This window comes from Aquarana catesbeiana, linkage group LG09 (genome assembly GCF_042186555.1).
Source record: "Aquarana catesbeiana isolate 2022-GZ linkage group LG09, ASM4218655v1, whole genome shotgun sequence".
Taxonomy (NCBI): domain Eukaryota; kingdom Metazoa; phylum Chordata; class Amphibia; order Anura; family Ranidae; genus Aquarana; species Aquarana catesbeiana.
The window spans coordinates 65687686-65693685 of record NC_133332.1 but is presented as its reverse complement, the minus strand read 5'-3'; positions in this window follow the sequence as shown (position 1 = coordinate 65693685).

The window sequence follows — 6000 nt, the reverse complement described above, 5'->3', positions numbered from 1 at the left end:
TGGGGCGTCAAGATACATATGTTTTGGACATTTCCATTTTCATCAAACACTTTTTTCTCACTCAGTGGACTCTTTCTTTGTTCATTCATGTTTTCTATTATTGCTTTTGAGTTTATAATAAGTTGTTCACTGTATTTTATGTGTATGGTATATATTGGTTTAATCACCTGTTATCATTATTTCAATATTGCACATGTATACTGTTTGATATCTTCACAATTATTCTAATTTTGATATATTTTAGATGTGTATTTGGTCATCTATGCACTTTAGACTACCCATTTAAATGTTCAATTGTCACTAGCGCTGCACCATCACTTTCCCATTTTACTTTTTGCAATTGTCCTTTGCGGTGCTGGCAGCTTCCCCCCCTTCTTTGGGCAGCGCGGTATTTAGCACATTTTTTTCACAAGCAACTCTTCTCACCTGGCTATCTCTATTCTTTTACAGCTTCCAGGAAGAACTATTCAAGCACCAGCTAAAATTGATTCCGGGGCCTGCAGTTGCTTAGTTGATCTATTCTTTGCCGCTGAACATCAAATACCGCTGCAACCCAAGGCCCAGAGACTCTCCGTTTATCTTGCAGATGGGTCCACCATCAAGTCTGGATTAGTCTCTCAAGAGACCCCCCCATTACCTGCCACCATTGCTACCCGTCACCAAGAACTATTACGCCTAGATGCCTCACCCTTGTTCCCCATTATACTAGGCATGCCTTGACTGCAGGCACACAACCCGCACATCAATTGGGTTACACAGGAGATCCAGTTTTGTTTACAAACGTTTTTATTGAGGTATAATATAAAGACTGGGTGTACAAGCACCGTGAGAACAATAAGTACAGTAACAGGGTAGCCTAAGACAGCTTAACAATACATCTCACATGTTGCCATTAAAATATCTCAATACAATACACAATGAACCCATTAATTGGGAAAGAAAAAAAATAAGGGAAATGAAAAGAAACCAAAGAAAACTCGTGATTGTGATACTTGTGCAACCCGAGCGTAAGGAAAATGCCATCATTCAACCAGGATGCTATATTTCAGCAATATATAGCACAGGAGATCCAGTTTTATTCACCCTACTGCCATCAACATTGCCTACCGGAATCACCATGTCCCACACCATCCTTGCTATGTATAGACTCTGACCCTGAAGCAGGCACATCTGTTCCCACTACATATCGGGATTATCTGGATGTTTTTAGTAAGAAAAGGGCAGAGACTCTTCCTCCTCATAGATCTTACGATTGCCCAATTGAGTTACTCCCGGGGGTCGAGGTGCCTTTTGGAAGAATCTTTGCCTTATCTGAACTAGAACTCACAGTTCTGAAAGACTACATTGATGAGAGTTTGAAGAAGGGGTTCATTCGTCCATCTACCTTTCCAGCTGGGGCAGGCATTTTCTTTGTGGAGAAAAAGGAGCATTCTCTTCGACCCTGTGTCGACTACCGTGAGCTCAATAAGGTCACAGTCAAGAACCGGTATCCCCTACCTCTGTTACCTGAACTGTTCCAAAGACTTAGGTCAGCAACGGTCTTCACAAAGCTAGATCTCCGAGGGGCATACAATCTGGTCTGCATACGGGCCGGGGATGAATGGAAGACAGCATTCCGTACAAGATTTTGGCATTTCGAATACCTGGTGATGCACTTTGGCCTGTGCAACGCCTCTTCTACATTCCAGCATTTTGTCAATGACATTTTCCGATGTTTTTTTGGACCTTCCTTTTTGTTATCGTCTACTTGGACGATATTCAAATTTTTTCCCCTTTACTAGAGATTCATCATGGACATGTGAAAAAGATGCTGACCCGACTTAGACAACATGGCTTATATGCCAAACCTGAAAAATGTGAGTTTGTGCATCAGAACATCCAGTTCCTGGGATTAATAATCTTTACAGAAGGCATAAAGATGGATCCCCAAAAAGTCACTGCCATTTTGGATTGGCCAGCTCCCACGGATAAAAAAGGAATACAGTGTTTCGTAGGATTCACAAACTTCTATCGGAAGTTCATCAAGGGATTCCCAGCCATCATTTCTCCCATCACCCAACTGACCAAGCACAGCAACCGGTTTTCCTGGACTCCTGAAGCCCAGTCTGCTTTCGAAACCTTAAAAGAGTTGTTCACTTCTGCATCTATTCTAAGGCCCCTGACCCAGCTCTACCATACGTAAAAATAAACAATTAATTTCGCGCAAAACACATCAATACAAGTAGGACTTAATCCCATAACTGACTTGTGCAAATTACACTAAGTGACTGTGTGGAATAATCAACAAATATTCCATCCGGGAAAAAGTGTGCAATAAAAGAAAATTGTCCAATGAAGGGAAATGCTCAAGGTGAAATGAAGAAACGTTAAAAATAAAAATAATAATACTGGATAACCTATATAGGGTATCAAAAGTGTAACAAATGGTGATCACAATGTAATGAAAAAATGAGAGTGGTGATAGTGACCAAATAAAAGTTCATGAGCAAAGATGAATTAACGGTATATATATATCAATAGTGTTGAAGTTCATAAATGATTTTCCATTGTTGTAGTGAGAAGTCTAAACATGGATACTCCTGGTGCATACGTGCTCACAGTGCCCTTACCTTAAAGGGCTTTGATAAAAGCCTTAATTGCAGGGACTCATAGATGACAATGAGGCTGGTTAAGTTGGATGCTGCTGGATGGTAGATGCTTGGATGGCTTCAGGTGAATAGACGTCCTTGGTAGATGCCCATCAGGCTTGCCTCTCGAGCCCAAGAATCATGCCAAAAAGAAAGAAGGAAACATATGGGGGCCTCCAATGGTGTAGTATAAAATGATAGTTTATTGGAGTAAAAAGCACAATACATGCAGTGCATACAGTGACACTATGTATGGCGGTGGACCGCCATCACCGAGTACAATACTTCCGGTTCGCGGTAAAAACAACCGGGTCAGAGGTAACTGACATGCGGATGCGTCGGCTAGCAAAGGTTTCGTTCCTATGCGTTATGTCACGTGACCTCATGACTTCCTCAGGGAATGACGTGTTGGAGTTTGTCGCATCAGAATCAGCAGTAGGGCAGTGCATTCGCAACGTCAGGGGGCCAAGGCCCTTTTACACCCAGTTGCGTTCTTCTCTCATAAACTTTCGCCGGCAGAGAGAAATTACGATGTGGGAGATCGTTAACTTCTTGCCATAAAGGCTGCACTAGAAGAGTGGAGATATATCCTGGAAGGGGCAGTTTACCCAGTACTCATTTTCACCGAGCATAAGAACCTTGAATACTTGAGGACAGAAAAAAGTTTGAGGCCACGTAAAGCCAGGTGGGCATTGTTCTTTTCAAGGTTTTCTTTCCACATAACATACAGGCCCGGGTCAAAAAATACTAAACCTGATGCTCTTTCCTGCATGTTTTGATGAGCCTGAGGAATCTGGGCTCCCTGACACCATTCTGTCCTCTGGAAACTTCCTCCTGTTGCAAGAAGATTTCATCTCTCAAATCAAACAAGCCTCTGTGGGGGTTCTCTCACATCCCGAGACATCCTTACAAATGAAGGATGGACTATTATGGCACCAAGATAACATTTTAGTACCAGAAGAAATACGTGTTTTTTTCCTGAGCTTGTGCCACAACCATGCATTAGCAGGGCACTTTGGGGCCAATAAAACAACTTACGAGTTAGTTCTACTTACATTTTGGTGGCCCCATCTGGAGAAAGACTGCAGGAAATATGTTGAGGCATGTACCGCATGTATCTGAAATACAAGTAACAGGACCAAAGCATGGGGTCTGCTTAAACCACTACCAATTACAGACAGGCCATGGAAGATAAATTCAATAGATTTCATTGTGGAACTTCTCCCATCAGAAGGCTGTACGGCCATCTATATAGTAGTTGATCGGCTGTCAAAAACAGCACACTTTCTACCCATGAAAGGCACACCATCTGCTCTGAAAACAGCACAGATTTTCATTAAGGAAATAGTGAGGCTGCATGGGATCCCACCGAACATTATATCTGACCGGGGGGGGTGCAATTCACCTCAAGATTTTGGAAATCTCTCTCAGAGACCCTAACAATCGAATTATCCTTCTCTTCAGCCTACCACCCCCAAACTAACAGTCAAACGAAAAGGATATTGTTTTTCTTCTTTTTCTCAGAATGACTAGGTATCATTACTTCCACTAGCTGAATTTGCATACAACAATTCCAAACACTCCGCCACCAAGCAATCTCCATTTTTTTCTAACTACAGCTTTCATCCATCATTCCTACCAAATACAATTTCTGAATGCTCCGTTCCAGCTGTGGTAGAAACAGTAACCTTCTTGGAATCCAACAACAAAATGTTGCAGGAGGCAATCACCAAGGCACAGGAATACAATGAAAGAGCTTTTGACAGGAAAAGACGTGGGGAATTAATTCTGGAATCCGGTGATCAGGTATGGCTATCCACAACTAACCTGAAATTATCCTGTCCATCAAGGAAACTGGGGCCAAAGTTTGTGGGACCATTACCGGTGAAAAGGAAGATCAATGATGTGGCTTATGAATTGAAATTACCAGCCTCCTTTCAAATCCAGCGGGTTTTTCATGTGACCCTACTAAAACCTGCCATTCCTGATCCTTTTCCCGAGCGGAATACAGGCCCACCCGAGCCAATATTGGTGGATGGGGAAGAGGAGTATGAGGTTGAGGTGATTATGGATTGCAGAAAAATGAGGAATCAGACCCAGTACCTAATCAAGTGGAAAAGGTACGGTCCTGAAGAAAATTCTTGGGAACCTGAAAACAACATCCACGCCAGGAGACTTATCCAAGCGTTCAACCAGGCCCACCCAGAGAAGATTGTCCAGTTGGGCATCCGGAAGCTGCCCATTGGGAGGGGGCAATGTCAGGAAGGCTCTGTCAGAAGACAGAATAATAGCCTCGAAGAATCCCTGTTCCCCGAATGCTTGGAAGAAGAGGAGCATTAGCACATGCTAATGTGCAAACGCATATGCGCATGCGCGGAGATGCGAACATGTGTACGCACATGCACTGCGCATTCTGTGACAGATAAGGGCAGCAAATGGGCTATTTAAGCTGAATCAGCACCCAGGATCAGTGCTGTCTCGTCTACAGCATTCTGTGAGTATCCTGTTTCCTGTTACCTGTATCTGCTCTTGACGTATTGACCCGGCTTGTTTCTGACTATTCCTGTTTTCCACCTGCATCGACCCCCGGCTTGTCCTTTGTCCTTTGTCTCCTGCCTCTGCATCTGTACTTGATCTCATTGTTTTGTGTATGACCCAGCTTGTCTGACTCAAGTTCCAGCCCCTCCAAAGCTACCAAGTTGCTATCTCCAGTCCAGCTACCTTTGGGACCTGCTCTTCGGCTAAGTACCAGCCTGTTCCTGCCCACGGAAACCCGCAGCCATCTGGTGAACTACTTGATCAGCAACCCAACAGCAAGCATGTTTACCTGGCACTCGTGCGACTCTGCACTCCTGCACTACCTGTATACACTACCAGGGGCCCAGAGTCAGAGGTGCAAGAGAGGCCTTCCTCTGCATAACCAGGCTCTACCCACTAGGTACGTGACAGCTGCACCCTCCCCATTAAGGTGCAGTCCATCTCTACTAAAGAGCTGGTAACCGACTGAAAAGTCAACCCAGTTCTCCAGGAACCCAAACCCCTCCTTTCTACACTGCCTCTCTGGTGTGGCTCGAGGCACAGGCTGTATTTCTGAGAATACCACCTTGGAGGTCCTTCTCTTCAATGTAGCCCCGAAATCCTTGAAATCTTTTTTTTAGGACCCTCCACCTTCGTCTTACTTTGTCATTGGTACCAACGTGTACCATGACAGCTGGGTCCCCCTCCAGCCCCACCCAATAATCTGTCTATGCAATCTGCGATGTGCTGAACCCAAGTGCCCGGCAAACAACAAACTGTTCAGGGCGATCATGGTCTTTGTGACAAATTGCCCTATCTGTCCTTCTAATGTGCCAATGGCCTTAGAAAATACCAG